This window comes from Sturnus vulgaris, chromosome 8 (genome assembly GCF_052056855.1).
Source record: "Sturnus vulgaris isolate bStuVul1 chromosome 8, bStuVul1.hap1, whole genome shotgun sequence".
Taxonomy (NCBI): domain Eukaryota; kingdom Metazoa; phylum Chordata; class Aves; order Passeriformes; family Sturnidae; genus Sturnus; species Sturnus vulgaris.
In genome coordinates, this window is record NC_142250.1 from 13,396,239 (window position 1) to 13,413,511 (window position 17,273).

The window sequence follows — 17,273 nt, forward strand, 5'->3', positions numbered from 1 at the left end:
AGGTTTGCAAGTAATTCACAAAACTCAGTTATCACGGTAGAAATTATATCTGTGCACAAGCATCTCTAGAATGATTTTAAGAGTTGCTAGGATCATAGTAAGATAGGTGTTCTTCCTTTTGTAGAACAGGGAAATCTGAAGCTAAAATGTTCAGTTCCAATCACAGTTATCTCAGTGTTTGTGCTAAGGCAAAAGGAAGTCAACTGAGATTCCAATATGCTTGGCTTCAAAATTCTGGTAAATTACTTGAAAGTGTACTGGCCTTCATGAGTGTCTGGACACAGTCAGCCACAATTCACAAAAGAGGAAGTGACATTAAGAAAACTCTTACAATTAAAGAAATATTTCATGTGATCGTTTTAGCATATGAACATAGTCACTCCTGCTGTTCTAACAGCACAGCTGAGAGTCCACAGATAGGTCTTTCATATCAACCACTGTTATTTTCACTTGCAAGTAGCATTGAAAGCACATGGATATTAAACCATAAATCACTGTAAAACAAATACCTCATGGTCAAAGTGGGCATCATCCACTTCTCTTCCAGTGAGCTATCTGTTTCTCCTGCTGTTCCTTCCACTCCTCTGTGGTTGTAGGTATAGGTTTATTCACACTTCATGCAGTGCCGAATTTTAGGCAAACAGATCCAATAATGCTTGTTAAGAGAGTCTGGCCATGTAAGTGCACAATGGGGGTGATCTCACATGGCCCAGATGACTGTGACATTTAGAATAGTGTCTAGGGGCTGTGAACAGAATGATGGCTATTTTTCCTCATAAATCACAAAAGAAACAAAACTACGTGGAACTCTGGAATATCTGGAAGAGAGAGAGTAAATGATTCATGGGAAGACATCACATTTGCAAGATCATGCTGTGGACAAACTCACTTCCAGCGACACTCACAGAAATGTTGTTCTTGGCTTAACCTGAATCTGCACAGTGTGCTCATCTTTCTGCTCAGCCTAACACCAGACACACAGCCAAGACACACCAATTATCTCACACAGCAGATGCTGAGATCAGATTGTCCACAGTATTCTGAGGCTCAGATCACAAACACTGTCACCTTAGCATGGCCCTGGATTTACAGACCCTAAGCGTTTGCGCAAACACATTCCAGTTTGGGATAACTCAGAGTTCCTGAAGAAACAGGCCTTAAGGAAGAGGTAGCAAAGAGCAATTGCAGCTGGGGAAGAGGGGAGGGAGCCAGCCCCTGCTGCCTCCAGCAGCCCACCACACCCTGGCCACAGATCCTTTGCCAGCCATAGTGGGTGCCAATTCCTCAATCATGGCTTCACGGTTCTCACATAAGAGCTCATCCATGGCCGGGTGAGGAATGCAGTGCAACCACAGAGTAACTTGGACATCCCCACTTTGACTTTCTGAGCAGCTGCCTGTTTTCTGCTTAGTCATTCCACACTGCCAACTTCTGGTGTGCTTTCACAGCCTGTTCCCAAGGCAGGAATTACATGCAGAGCGAAGCTCACAGCTGTTGGCATCCTGGATCTCAAGATATCTGATATCTTCCTCCCACAGGCAGACTTTCCATGCTCTAGCTATGCCAAGTTTGTTAAAGCTTCAGAGGCAGGCTAAAAAGAGTAGGGAAAATTCTCTTTATTCCAGGTATAATGTGTTTTGCAGGACATAAACAAACAGTCTCTGCCTTCCTAAGCAACTCACATAGTCGGTCTGTTTAGTCATGCCCTGATGGGAAGGCACTCTGCACAAGCCCCTGCAAAATAACTCTCCTGGGTCCAAGCCCAGGATGCAAGGTGGAGGAGGAGCTGCTGCTGCAGGTGAGGCACAGCATCTGGCAGGCTGTGAAAACAGCCAGGCCAGGGCCAGAAGCAGCAATGATCCTCTCTCTGCTTACTTCAGTTTCCCAGTCACTAAAGGCAGCACAGAATGGAACAGAATAGGTTTTTTATCCACTGAAAAATACACCCACTGCACCTACCAATCCCTGTGTACTGCTTATGAGAGAATGACAGAATGCAGCTATGATCCATGTTCTAGAAATAAAGCTCCATGAGAACTATTTACTTCCCCCCCTTCCAAAATCCGCTTTGAGCAATCAGCAGTTCACATATGTTTCCAACTATTGTGTTGATTAGCTAACAGACAGATCTGAAGGAGGAGATGAATTGCAAGAATATAATAAACAGTTCACAGGAATGGATACAAACATCAGCTTTGTAGCTCTCCTGTGAATTGAATGAATTCCTGTAAGCTTTTATTTAACAAACAAGTAGCATGAGCAGAGTGAAAAACTATACAAGCCTTAAATGATTTAACATACTTCTGAAATACTTACACTACTCCAAATGCTACCTTTTCCCAGCTGTTTTCCCTTAGTGAGCAGATTCCGATCAGGTGGATCACCTGGTTTAGCTGAGATTATATTTCAAGTGTTGGCAGTGAGAAAAGCAGAGGATGCCCAGGATGACATTATTGCAGGAAAGAAGTGCTGAGACTCTGATGCCCTCTCATTGTAATGGCCCATTAGTGCTGAAACATTACCCACTTCTGATGGCAATCAGCCTGCACCTGCTAATTACTGCCACATGTGGGTGTCGTGTTGGCTTTTGCTACTTGATTTAGTTAGATACATACAGAAGGCTATGAAGGGGTTGTTAGAGGAAAACAGCATAAGACAGTATGTAAATATTTTTTTTTTCTGTAATAGCTCATTGGCATCACGCAATTCATGTATATGAGATACATATCAGAGGTGTCAAAATGGGAGAGGGACAAAATTAAAAGCAAAAAATGGATTAAAAAGGAGAAAAAAAAAAAACAGGAGTGAGCAATAGCTTTGGTTTCACTATATTATGTTGACTGTGCCAGTTTCTTCCCTTCACAGGGTATCATTCATAGCTGTAAATGTCTTTAGTGAGTAGTCCTGTATTTATATCACAGAGAACCCGTAAGACACAGCAATCCTGCCTCAATTTCACACGTTTCCTGAATCATCAGAAGAAAAGAACAAAACGTTAAAAGATGTGTGAATCTTACCACAATAAGAAAATATCACAGGACCTCTAACACCAGAATTGTTACAGCTGCAACACTTGCAGCTGTCTGTTTACATTTGAAACAGAAAAAGACAGTAAAAAGGAAGTATTATGTGGTTTAGGAGCTGTTTAGATTTAGGCATGAAGGTTTTTCAGCTGTCATCTCTTTAGAAATGGCATGTCCTAAAGACTGACACATTTCATTGGAATACAAGGCAGGTCAAGACGATTTATTCTTCCAAAGTGCCACAATACCATGGTGCAAGTAAAGCCATGCAGAAACGGTAATGTCAAATACAGCTTACTGCAAATGCAGGAAATATTTTTGGATTTTATCATCCATACCTCTGAGGATTTCTACCAGAAATCTACTATTAGAAAAAGAGAAAAATCCTGCTGATATATCACAGCATTAGAATTGTGTTAGTTTGTGAAACGTGTTTGGTAACCATGGGTACTAAACAATTTCATAAGGATTTCACATAATCTAGGAACTATAAATAGACTTGGAAACAAAGTAGGAGCTTAATGCAATATCCACTGGTTGGGAAGCAAAATTTTCTTTGTAATATAATTTATTTCTACGTGTTCCAATGAACATTTTTAAGGCATCATTTCTTTTTTTGTGCATATCTTCTTTTCTTGCTTACCCTGCCCATCACTTGTGACTTGATCAAGCTGAGCCTGGGTGATAATGAACCAGGGAGTAACAATAAAGCCTCACTCAATTTATTTAAGCTTTAGAGGAAAGTGTGGAGAATAATCTGCATCAGCCAATGCTAAGGAAATTTAACCAGGTGAAAGATACATGGAATAGAGTATTTGTTCCATGTTATAAGTTTTTTTAACGCTTTGCACACTTACCTAAAAAAAGAACTGAATTTCTCATGAAGACAAACCGACAACTATAGTAGGCAGGTTACCACCCAAATTTTGGATGACTCAACATGAAGACAGCTCAGTTAATCAAATAATTAAACTCATTATCTAAAGCATTTTACAACAAAGCTAACAATAAATTCGCCTTAGCATTGCAGCTCCTGAAGAAAGCTTAGAAATTCATGGTAATACAGAGAACTCTGCTTTAACAGAATAGTGCCTGCTATAATTATAAGTTCTATTCATATTTTAGCATTCTCCTCAATCACCTTCACCTCTCCTTTCAGAATGTGTGCTTTGAGAAGAGAAAGCACTTGTAGATTTTTGGAGAGATTTTTCTAGTGTCAACAGAAAAAGTAAAGCAGCATCTTGTTTCAGGGTTACTCTGACACCCCATAATGAAAATGCTTCAGCCTGACAAGCTGAATCTGTCATCACTTTTGTGAACAATTTTGATGAGCTGCTTACTCACATCTTTATTCAGCCTTCTTTCATTGCAGCATAGCAAAAGCTGTACACATCTATATTTTCTATAAATGAACTCCCATCCAATCACAGATATCTCAGACTTAATTTAATATAGGCTTCAAGCCCAACCAAGCCAACCTAACGGGGTCTGTGCATAATATTCAAACTCAGCTGAGAATCAAAGCACTAATGCAGTGGGACCTCAACCACCAGCCACAGTTCAAGTTCTCATAATTCATCATCTGTTGATCAAATCAATCAGGGCTCCAAGGCTGCGGCTAGGCTGGGTGAAATAGCTGCCAGCAACACTTGCAGTGAAGACAAAGGCTGGGAACACACAGAGCCAAATCCAAGCAAATGCTCCAGCAGTTCTTCCCTGTCAAACTAATTCGTGTGTGCTCGGTTTTAATGAGAAATTCTTGATGAATTTAACACAAATGGCTATTTTCTAAAGGCTAACTAGCATATGTATTTATACTTGTAAATCTGGAGCTAATTATAGATTTTTTTAAATGGTTTTTGGCTACCCTTACCGTTAAAGTGGAAAAATATGTACAATACAACATTAAGGCACAGAAGTGTTTTTCTCGTCCTAGCAAGAAGTTTCAGTTGTTAGATTTCTTATTTTAAAATAAAAGTTGCCAGCAATCTTTTCTAGCACTGGCTGGCCACCATCATCTGCATGGCATTTTACTTGTCTAAAGAGGATTTTGATTACTTACACATTAGTATTTTAAAAGTTTATATTTTTGAGGGTTTACTTGGACTGTGCACACAGAGACAGCTCGTCCATGCCCCGGGGGTTCCAAGACACACACTGGGGCTCTCCAACCTCAGCATCCAGCCCAGCTGGCAGGGCTGCAGAGACCCTGCCAACCTGCCCCAAGAAATCCATTCCTGCTGGGAAAGCCTCTGCTGAGGGAGAGTGGGGCTTTGCAAGGAGAGACACAGTGTGAAATCTGAGATACAGGAGAAGGCCAGGAGCACCACGGCCATCCGACTCCAGAGGTGACCAGGTAATTTCCCAGCAGCCTTAGGTGCTTCCCCAGATGTGCCTGGAAATGCATTTTGGATCACTAGCCAGAAATTACTTCTTCAAGCAACAACATCTTTGTGACCATAAAAAGAAAACTTCTGAGAACAAAGGTGTTTAAACAAAACTTAACATTTCCTTATTTTATTCCAAAATTGTGCTTGGCTTTTTTATTCATTAGTAAGCATTCTCATGGTCAGGCTTGCTTTTCAAGATATTATTGTACTCTAGTTCCAGGACTGAAGTCCAGGGCATAGAGGACTAAAAAGAATTTTTCATAATTTTTCTCTCCCTCCACCACCCTGATGCTGCCCAAGGGAATTCTGTGCAAAGGACAGGAGAAAGAGAAGAGTATTCTCTTGGTGGGTTTTGCCACTGACAGCCCCTTGGGTGTGACAGGCTATGCCACTTCTCCATGCCTCAGAAAACCATTCCTTATCCAATGATATAAGCACAGATTTTAAGGCTGACTTCAAAATATGAATTGCTAAGAAATCCAAACATTGCTTAAAAGGAAACACATAACTAGCACAACTTCCAGTATAGTATCATGAAAACCTGCATTTCACAGAGCTAAGCTAACAAGCTGCAGAATGAAAGGAAAGATTACTCTCTCAGTTCTTCCTTGGGAAGCCATCTGGCCAGGTGCATACAAGACAGTAACTGTGTGGAAACTTAGGGTTCTCTATTAAAATTTGGTTTTCTATTAAAATTCAAACTCAGAGTTTTTTCTTCCACATTATCATCCCTGGGGTCTGTTTTGACTTTTCCAAAGGACAAGCAAAAATTCCACCACTGCTCTATTGAATTCCTGTTGCAAGGATGAATAACTCAAAAGGCTGAAGCTGCCTACTGTTACTGTGGTTACCAAAGTTTCCTACCCACTGAATCTGCATATCAGTTCTGTTCCAGTCTGCATACTTCAAGCTTCTGTTACTGATAAATGCTTTTTCTTTTCAATCTGCTGTAATGCAAACAACAAAGTATTGTTTACCTTTAAAGCAGTCTTTGACTTCCATCCTCTGTGTTGTGTCCCAGGCTGTGCCTCCTTCTCACCTGTTATTCATTTCAGGTATTTCCGTTGATTCCATCTGACTTCGTAATTCCAAACCCTACAGAAAAAAAAATAAACAGAAAACAGTTATTGCAGTAGAAGCAAAGGAATTACACCAAGCAGAGGACATGGAACATCTTACAACACATCTGCAAGATGTAAACTGTGCACCCTTGCAGGAATGACATAGCAGAGAAGTCGGATATACTGAGCATGTAGAACATATTAATTGTGCAAAACTTGTAGGGCTCGTGCATTAAAGAAGCACCAGACATTCTAAACACAGATAATTAACTCTGAAATGGGCACACTTTTTCTTTATCCTTCTAAAAATCCTTTTGGTGAACACCAACACTGGCAGCAGGATGGCACTGCTCCTCTGCACTGCTTCGATAACAAAACTGGACATTGTTTTATAGAATTCAAATTGGCAGCTTTAATCCAGGGCAAATGTGTGGTTGGAGCAAGGTACAAAGAAGTTATTAATGCAAAACCCTATCATAAGGGCATTCCTAGGTTCCATTTCTCCACAGATGATAGCAAAACCAGCAGAGCAAGATTTTGACGCTATCAAATAGCACCTTTGATGCTGTATAGGCTTTGCAATTGCTCACTTTTGAAAAATGCACTGCCAGTTCCACTAGGAAACACACACAAGTATTCATCTAATATAAAAGTGCAACAACTTGAAGACATACAGTGTTTGAACAGCAGTTCCTTGCCTGCATTCCCCTTTGTATTTTTTTCTCTGTAAGGCATATACACTGTCTGAAGCACTTTCTTTGGTTCCTTCAAGATTAGCAGCAACTGTCCAGAGCCTTAAACGCAAAGCAAACTCTTGAGTTTTGTCAGGGTTTAATCAAAAGTCATCTTACTTAATTTTAAAATACTGGTTTTTAATTTTCCTTTTAAAGCAGTACTTTAAATTTAAGGTCTTAAACCCACAGGATTTTGTTTAAATCTTTTGCATAAATTAATTCAAAGGGAAATTGCTTGACCTTAGGTTTTTTAATTTGGCAGAGATGAAATAATTTTAACTGCTTTAATGCAAAACCTATGAAGATTAACTCAAGTACAATATGCAGAGCTCAGCAAAATGCATTTCTGACTTTAGAACATGGATAAGTGTTCCCTCCCGCCTACAAAAAACACAAACCAAAACAAAATAACCCCAGAAGAAGCCCCTCAAAAAGGAATATATTTTCACCACAAAATTAGAGGTCCTTGAACACAGAAGCAAATGAAAGAATTGCTGAAGACCTCTGCTGCCAGCACAGTTGCTACCATCGAGAATTAACCTAGCTGATAAACTCCCAGGAAGCTCTGACTGGATGAATTAGTTCAGGGTTTACACTATATATAAATTAATGAGGTCTACATATTGTGATGAAGGATTGGCCTCTGTTTGCCTTCTGTTGACTGACACTGCTGACTGTTTCCAGAAGCCATTGAGAAATGAGCACATCAATGTTTTTAGGAGCATATCATAGGAGATCCTGGAGCTTCAGGGTCCCTGCCAGGACACCAAAGCAAGCAGAGAGGAATGTGAGGCCCCTTCAGTGACAATGGTGCTGCCCGTGTGCCCACTGGCAATCAGATCTATTTATTGCATTGCAGTGCAGGCTCCCCAAACCACTGGGGCTTTTGGAAAGCTTGGCCTGGTGACCTCCTGTCCTTTCACATGATGTGTTGTCAGACTTTTGATATAAAGTTGGAACCACATTGTCACGTCTCTCGAATAACTACATATTATACACTTACATATACTTTAAATTGCAAAACCAAGATGATGGGCAAAAGACACAAGGACTGGTCCCAGGCAGTGAAAGCAGCTGGGTGGGACAGTCACAGAGAACTACTGAATAGCAAAGGTGCAAACTCAAAAGGGTGTTTGAGGATTTCTAAACTGCAAAGACAATGAAACACAAGATGAAGGGCAGTGTGATTTGGAAAATTATGCTGCTGTCATTATGCTACAAGGTAAGGCCATGGGATGCTCCTCCCACCTATCTCCCAACCCTCTGGAATACATAAACATCTATACATTTTAAAAAATATGTAGAAGAACTAGCAAGAGTCAATAGTTATACAAAGCACAGGACAGACCAAGCCCAGCTTTCCCAAATTTTCCTAATAAAGTCTTGATTAGATGTTCACTGTATTCAAAGAACAACTGTCTACTGAAAACTAATGGGTTTTTATGTCATATCCACCACTGCATGTTATTTCACTGTTGATAAACCAATGCATTTAAGGTGACATTAGCAGAAGACTGATTTTTAATTTCTGTTTCAAAGAAAAATATGCAATTTTAATTCCATTAATTTTTGCAGTGCCTTTTTAGCTCAGCTCTGACAGAAAGGAAATCAGACATTTGGATAAATGAGCCAGGTTGATTGAATATTGATAAGCCAATTTTTAATTTATCAAGGTTATCTAGAGGAGCTAACCTGACTGCATACTAACAAGAAATATCAACACACTAAGTGGTGTGTACAGTGAAATATTTCTTTGGGGAAAGAGCTCTGGAAGAACTGGGATTATTAAAATTAGAACCATACAATGGGGATAGGAAGGGACTTCCTAGGGGGAAATTAAAAGCAGGTGACAAGTGTGACAAAGAGACTGAGATAAATAGATGGCAAATTCTGTATTTTGCACTGACTGCAACACAAAAACCACAACAAATGAGTCTGGATAAGAGAAACATCCTCTGAGATGAGTATTTTGTGAAAGAGGTAAAATGGCATAAATAATGCTAATGTTTCACTCCTCCAAAATTTCACAGCAAGCTAGGTAATTGCTACAGACCTTACAATACACGCTCCACATTGTCAAACACCTGCAAGAATTGGCAGCCCCCTACAAGAGACAATGCCCAAACAGCTGAGAAGAACCCAGTGAGCATTATTTTTCAGTCTGGGGATTCAAAAACGAGCAAAGTGTGCTGCAGCAAGAATGATGCCAGAGGAATATTTGGAAAAAGTGCACCAATCCCTCTCTTGACTCATAGCAGAAATTTAATAAAATTACATTTTATAGCAGCACTGGACCAATAGCAGATGTTCACACTTGTTCATTGGAGATAAATAATTAGAAACCTTCATTTCATAGATTTATCAATAATTTAAAAGCTGTGTGAGACTCAAGTGAACATCAGTGTGAGTAGGAAATACTAGAAACAAAGCTTTTTACAGGATTTGTGCCCCTCGTGAAGCTGGAAGTACTGAAGCCTTACTTAAGAGCTTTGTGTTCCAGCTTGTGCTGCTCCCCGTGTCAGCAGCAAGCAGTGGAATTGTGGCACCTCTCCCTGGCCCTGCCCGAGCCCAGCCACGACAGTCCCAGCTAAGGTGTCTCCACCCTGACTGCTGGGAGCATCCAGAGGGAATTCTGTACCACAGCTGCTGTGTCTGATTTCACAGATGACTTCCCTTACTCCTGTCCTGCATAAAAGAAATGTCTGATAAATTTCCTTTGTTAATACTTATTTTTACATCTTTTCCAGCCCTGCAAGACCTTACTTTCCACAATCTTTCATCTGACAGCACAAGCCAGTTGGATATAGATAGCATCCTCCAGACGTGGACCTTACAATTTACTCCTTTCAAAAATTCCTCTCATGCATTTCACTAGCGTTGTCTGTTTCATTGTTTGCAGCAGTTTAATGCTGTAGCTGCTTTACACTTCGGAGATAGGTACAAAAAATATTCTTAAAATTTTCCCCCACTTGGGAACATCATTGGGCAGATTCAAGAGAATCTCTGGACATCCCAATTCCAGTAGTGTGCTGTTCATGTTTTCACTATTCCACGTGCTCCTGTCAGAGCTATCCCTACTCTGATGTATGTGCTTCACTCACAGTTTGTTTGATTCTTCACTGAGCTAAAACAATGTCTCCCTCCTTGGTTAACTTTGTTTATCTCTCATTAGGGATATCCCATTCACCTTGCAGGGGAAAATTCTTTTACACCTTGTACACTTGTCCTTGGCAAGTTTAGAATCGAACTGTTTCATCCACAACTTCACAACTGGTTACAATTCAGTAGAAGTGACCCTTGCCTACTCTTACTTTGTCCTCCTTTTAGGAGAACTTACCACCACCACCATTTCTGCTCTTTTACTTCCCTCTCCCTCGCATTTAGGGACCCATCCAGCAGGACGCAGTCTGATATCAGAACAGGCCATTGAAAAGCTACTTTTTGATTCTCTCTTAGTACCCAGCCACTATTTCCAAAACAAGTGACAATAGGGTTATAAATTCACTACTGTTTTTAAAAGCTTACCTTTGGATTTGCATACAGAAAAATTTTATTTCTTATTTTTTCTGAAAACACTGATATATCTGAGGGTCACAAAGAAATAATCTGGTATGTTTCCTACCAAAAAAACCCAAACCTGAGTCCATCCCAAAATTCCAAACCAAATGCTCGTAATCAAATTCGCACATTTCAGCAATTCATTAACAAAGAGGTTATTAATGTAGAGGGTCTAAAGCTTCAAATTCGAGACAGATTATAATTTGTTGCACTCAAGGCATTATGAATACACCCATCAAAGCAATGATAAAGGAAAAAGGCACTATTTAATAAAGGAAACTTTAATAAAGGAAAAAGGCAAAAAATGGTTTAGAAACTTTCTAGATTCTGTAAACTATTCTATATTGACATAATTTTTTGTGCTTGCATAGGATATATGTTTTTAACTTTTCAGCTGTGAGACTTCACCCCTATAAGTTTTCATTGTCTCTTCCCTTTCAGAGAGAATGCAATGAGCAGAATGAAGCTGGAACTGACAGAGGCATAATCTGCATCTGATCTCTTCTGAATAAGCCATAGTTCTGCTGTGGTTCAATTCCTCTTATCTCTTAGACCATATTAATTGGAAATAGAAATCTGAAATATTAAATTGATAAGGCACAGCTTTTAATTTCCTTCAGACACGATCATCCTGCATCAATGTGCACAGCTCTGAGGATCTGAGAATCTCTGTGAGAATTAATGATGCATCTCCATTTCTGCATGATAAAGATGGACAGCTGTGACAACATTTACATCTGATACTATTAGAGCCTCTCCAATGATAATCATTAACAAGTCCATTAATGAGAGCATATTTCCCTGAGGCCCTATGGCCATTCCACAACGTAATCTAAATCTATAGTCTCCAGAAACTCTATTAGAAAGCAATGAAGTAAGTCCCTGAACTATACAAAGGTTATCAGCCACATTATCTCACTGAGCAAAAAAGATGAGGAAGGTTTCCTTCAGTACTGGCAGTACAGAAGATTAAAATGTACAATTGTATTTTCTCTTAACAAATAACCATATTACAAATACATTGGCTGAAAGCCACATTCCAATGGCTTTGAGCAACTCATACTCAAACCTTTAACTTTGAGAAGATTGTATTCAACTGGAATAACACAGTCCAGAAACTCATCATACTGATAAATGTAATCATCTAATAATAATGTTAAAACCCCAATCCTGTTGGCTTGAAGTCTGTATCCCAACTTACACAGCTTTGATTTAAGTAAGAGCTACTGCAATATGCAATTCCTTATTCACCAGCAGATAAAATTATAGCTCAAGAAACAGAACGATTACTTTCATTTCAAAATGATTCTATTCTAAAAATATACTCATCAATCTACTTTCTGTGAAACTAGTTTCACCTCAGGCCTAACAGTGATAATCATTCACCCTAAAACAGACATCTGAGGTGGCAGCTTCAGAGCAGCAAAAATGCAGACAAAAATAGACAGCTGTTCCTAAGTCCTAATTCTTATGACAAGAATGAAATGAAATGACAGGGCATCACTGCTCCAATCTCTCCCCGACCTAATCTGGGAGTAAGCACAATTTCAGACTCATGGGCCATGTACTTGGTATCCTTCACCTGTGTTAAATCAAAAGTTTGCTGGAATCAACAAAATACGAAGTCGTAATGTAAATGTGCTTTTGAGGAGGAATATTTTATTTCTTAAACTGCCAAAGCCCATACTTAACTATTCATTATTATCATTTAAAGATTCTCCATGAAGGCAAAATTTCCCAGAATGTCAGCATTATGTAAAGCAAAATAAATTGTGCCCAAAATAAAAAGGAGAAGTATGGACTGGTATATTGAAGCAATAGGTAGACACTGCTGAAAAACATCCCTATAGCCCTCAAGTTCATTACTAAACTGGCCTCATTTTACCACAAGTCTGCCCTGGCCATAATGGATGTTGGCTTTGCAGATAATTAAAGCATGCATTTGTCTGAAGTCATTACAGAAGCTGAAAGAAAACTGTCTATAAATTACTTGATTATGCTGCAATGCAAATATAAAAGAGTTATACTCACTTACCTCAAGAGTTATCACAGATCACTGAATGTTTTTAGGATTATGTCTTTTTTAGTCCCAGCAATAAAAATCTATTGATATTTGGAAGTCGTTCACTTTATGTACCATGAAAATATCAGACAGGAGACTGTTAGCACAAGTATTCACTACTAATACCTCTTCATGTTTGCATCATACCCATAACAAGCTCTGTGCTTATTTAGCAAATTGAGATGAGAAATAAAATAAGATTCTTTAGCTCTTTTCTATGTAGCCCCTGTTAGAAGAGTGAACTAGGTGAACCTTCAGTTCAACCCCATATAGGAAATTCTGTCTCTATAAATAGTATCTAATTTAGAAGATCTTTAAGCCACTTCTGTTTCCTCTTAATTCTCTCTCAGATGACCTGTGAGATTACACACAATACCTGTGTCTCTCCTTACTTTCCTTAGCCACGGTAAAATTTCAAGACTTCTTAGAGGTAAAATATACTTGAAAAATCCACTTATTAAATACTGCTCTAGGCTGGAGAAAAAAAAACACATTTTGTAAACAGTCATGTTAAGAGTACCTTAAATTCTGAGCTATTATTACTTTTTTAGAATTTAACATTTAGGAACAGAACTTGAAATTTCACATAATATGTTATAATTTACTCAGTAATCATCAAGGTCACTCCTAAGCAACTGCTCGAGAAATATTATACACAGAAATGTAAAGCAAGTCCCGTGTTATAAAACACAATGAAACACTTTAAAATCCAAATCCCTTCCCTCCCTCCAAGGGAACAAATTATTTTTTCCTGGAAACCAGCATGCTGCTAGGTTCAGACTCTGTTTGCCAAATCTGAGTCTGAGTGAATGTTTCACAGTGAAGACATAATACCTTGGAAAGAGAAAACACACATAACGAACCTGACAAGAACAGCAGTGCACACAGGCCTTAGCCATGGGAACAAGTGCTGTGCCAGAATTAATCACATCCAGAAAAGTACAACTCCTTCATGTTCATCTTTAGTGCTTGCCAATGGTGCTGACAACTTCTAACATGAAGCAGTATATTAAGAGCTTTTCTGAAAACCTGCAAAAAGATTAAAGGATGGTGATAAGTCTCCTCAGACTCAGCTCATGCAATAAATGGCAACGAATTTTCTGAAACACACTGAAAACCCTGTATCAGCACACAAAGGTACTTGCTCCATGTTTGTGATAACTCACAGGAAAGCCTGAATTCCAAGTTTTCAGTGAAATGTGTATTTCCTGGTATATTCAACCACCTGCAGAGCTCTAAAAATGCCAACTCATCCTTTATTGTACAGGCTGAGCAAAACCTCTGCACCAACAGTTCTGCAAACCTAGCTGAATTCAAAGTCTTAACAAAAGCATTTAAAAAAACCCAGCAAAAACAACCCAGAAAGAAACCCCAGCTTACATCATTTTTACTATGCATAGCATATAATTTTTTCTGACAGACTGAGTGGTATTTCCTTCTCTTGGCAAATCAACTTTTTGGTATCTTTTTAAGTGGCTCAGGCCTCTGCAACCTGCCCGAAGCAAATTTTTCCTATGTATAAACATCAGTTTGGGATCTTCAAATCTAAAAAGATTTATTGGATCATCATTGCAAGATGATTTCTCCAGTCTTTTGTATGCATAAAGGATCAGTGCCTTCCAGTTCTAATTCAAGAAAGGCATTAACTATTGTCTGTTTTCAGGATCCATTACATTCTGCTCAGCAGTCTACTAATGCATGACTTGTACTACTGAGCCATCTCCTTGAGACTTGGCATCTTCTTAACAAGACAATCCTTGGCAGGGACTTGGCTTTCATGGTAATAAAGTAACACAGAGGTTTTTAACTACCTCTGGACAGTTAACCTTCGTTGATTGTTCCATAACTCCATCACGTCAGTGTTTCTGGAAATCACCCATCCCAGGCAATCTCTCCAAACAGACTGACTCTGCAAGACAGGAAAGAAACACGTTTTAGTGATCTAGCAATAATAATCAGAATTATACAAAGTGCTGAAATGAAAAAGAAGAAAGAAAACAACATATAATTATATAAAGGTTTGAAAGAAGGAAAATAGGAGAGAACAGAAAAAGTTAAAGCAGAAAGGCAAAGCCAGGTAGAAAGCAGCAGAATGGGAAGAAAGCTCAGGGGCAAATGTAGGAAAAGCTGCTGCTCCTGCTTCTCCATGAGCAGAGCAGTAGCGTGCCAAGTGTCTAAAATCAGCTATATACACTGGGAAGGACTGTGCAATATCCTGCTCTCCAGTCTTCAGGGTCACTTCAGCAGTCAGGATCAGGCTTTTCCAGACTGTAAACTGGAGAGGAAACTGGTTTCCATGGACAATTAAGTGTGTAGATTTTACCAGAAAAGAAAAAAACCCAAACCCAAAATACTTAAAGGCAATTCTCTAGATTGGTCTTTCTGGAGCTTCACACACACTTTGTGCAAATCACTTGGCAGTCTATTTTGGCTAGAGGAGTTAGCTGGTTTTGGCAGCGCACAGTTTCAAAAAAGCTTTCAGTAACTTTTGTTAACTGCCTTGTATGTGGTTATAAATGAACTTCTCCTCTCCTAAAGTCCCAGCAGTATGGGGGGCACACAGAGCTGCAGACAGGATTATATTTATCAAGACTGTTGCTACAAATTCTACTTTTACAGTCTCAAATGTCATCTTAAAATCTAAACACCTGCAAGTCTCTGATATGGTAACATCAATTGCAATTCGTTCAGACAATGATAAACTGTCAAATCTGCTGGGTTTGTGCTGTTTTCCCCTTATCTTTTGCTTTTTTAGAATCTGTGACAGCTTTATGGGAATGCATTATTCCTTGGGAAATGTAAGATCTGCACAGCCTTTTCAGTGAAAGACAGTATTCACGAGTTCTATAAGCAGTAAAAAAAGAGCTGTAAATGGACTGAGCAATTTTCTTCCCTGTTTCAGTGTAAATAACAGGTAACAGGAGACGTGCAGAACTCGCTGCAGATCCCCACGTTGTTTTGCTTCTGGCACACACTTGCTGCTTTGTACGGGGGAATTGAAAGTTGCATCATCTCGAGTGCCTGATGAAATCACGAGGCAAGAGTGATTTTCTCTTTCGTGCTGGGCTTATTGTGATTATCTTCCAACCCAGCGGTGGTCTGAAGCCACAGTTCCTGATAACCTCCTGACCACCGCAGGGTACATATGGACTTTTACATCTCAGAGCTGCTGCTGTGTTTGAGCAAGTATTCCAGTTAAAATATTTGTCTTCACAATTCGTTTTCACAGTAATTTTCCAGGGAATCTCAGATACTAATGAGTGTGCACCTTTCCAAATCTGACAGAGAGATGTCGGACAGCAGAAACTTCTTCCGGATTGTGAGGTATGAAAACCTGTAACAATCATGAATTCTGAACCAAGAACTAAGCTGAGGTTTACTTTTGTACAAAATTCAACCTTCATGAAACTCTAGAACTAAAACGAAGTACAAAGCCGATGTGAAAGTCTCCTGAGATTGTCCTGCAATTCTCAAATTTATAATGCAAGAGGGCTTCAGAGAAGGATTAGAGTACTAATCTGGGTCTCAGAAATGCACTCCAAATACAAAGTAAAGTATTTCCCTGCAGGCAGATGGCCAGTTTTTCCATTCTCTTCCCATTTTTATTTATACAACTGATGCAAGAACTGACTCTCAAACAGTACATAAATGTAGTCCTACAGAAAAATACATTTTCTAAAACCATTTCTACCCTCTTTTGATGGAATTGGATTTCAGAGGATTTCTAAGATGAGAACTACTTTTTTAAAATGAGATTAAGTATTTTTATTCAAAAATTCTAGAATTGAATAATTACTTGAGGTTTAGAATTATTAGAAAACGAATCTTCATTGCATCCCAAAAATAACTTCCTAGATAGGTAGCTTCTAATATTTCAAAAGAACAACTACAATGTGGCATAATTGCAAGGGATAGTTTAATAGTATACAGAATATAATTACATGGTATTTCATATCTGAGTCATCCTAGGAATAGAAATGGAAGGAAGCAATAAAAATTACTCAATCACAAGCTTAAAATATCCTAACCAATAAATTTAAACAGCCAACAACACACTTAACATATATGTGGCATAGGCAGCTCCTGGTAAATTATGAAGCACCTGGCAAATACTGTTAATTCCCTTGCACCTAAGTTAATTGCACATTCCAGCAAGCAATCAGATATGATTAAATTACATTTTTGGAAACTACCACATGGTTCAGGCTGAAGGAAGACAGCTTAAAATAGACCTTTGCAAGGTAGCACTAATTAGGCAAAGTCTTAATTCTACTCCTCTCAGCTTCTAAACTGCAGGGACAAATTCTCCTTTCAGAACACTAGGTGAAAAGCAGCTGTAATCACCAGGACTGCACAGGTATATTGAATGCAGGATTTTAACCTCCTATGGAAAATTTCTTTTGATCCAGAAAGAAGTATTCCATAAAAAAAAAAAAAAATCAAAG

The 17,273-nt window shown here is 39.0% G+C and overlaps 2 long non-coding RNA genes across 4 annotated transcripts in view; one reads left to right on the forward strand and one right to left on the reverse strand.

Moving 5' to 3' along the window:
• LOC148222997 (uncharacterized) overlaps positions 1-12,881 on the forward strand; it is a 44,347-nt gene extending 31,466 nt beyond the window's left edge. The window contains exon 3 of the long non-coding RNA XR_015805119.1: positions 11,208-12,881. This is a non-coding gene — a long non-coding RNA (uncharacterized LOC148222997). The remainder of the gene's footprint in view (positions 1-11,207) is intronic.
• Positions 1-17,273, reverse strand: part of LOC148222996 (uncharacterized) — a 112,864-nt gene that overhangs the window by 35,413 nt on the left and 60,178 nt on the right. The window contains exons 2-6 of one of the 3 annotated variants that reach the window (XR_015805115.1): positions 14,640-14,737; positions 13,692-13,857; positions 6,391-6,508; positions 2,317-5,418; positions 510-1,591 (exon numbers count right to left, since the gene is read on the reverse strand). This is a non-coding gene — a long non-coding RNA (uncharacterized LOC148222996). Of the gene's footprint in view, positions 1-509; positions 5,419-6,390; positions 6,509-13,691; positions 13,858-14,639; positions 14,738-17,273 lie in introns of all 3 variants that reach the window. The other 2 variants (XR_015805114.1, XR_015805116.1) reach the window with 2 other exon arrangements.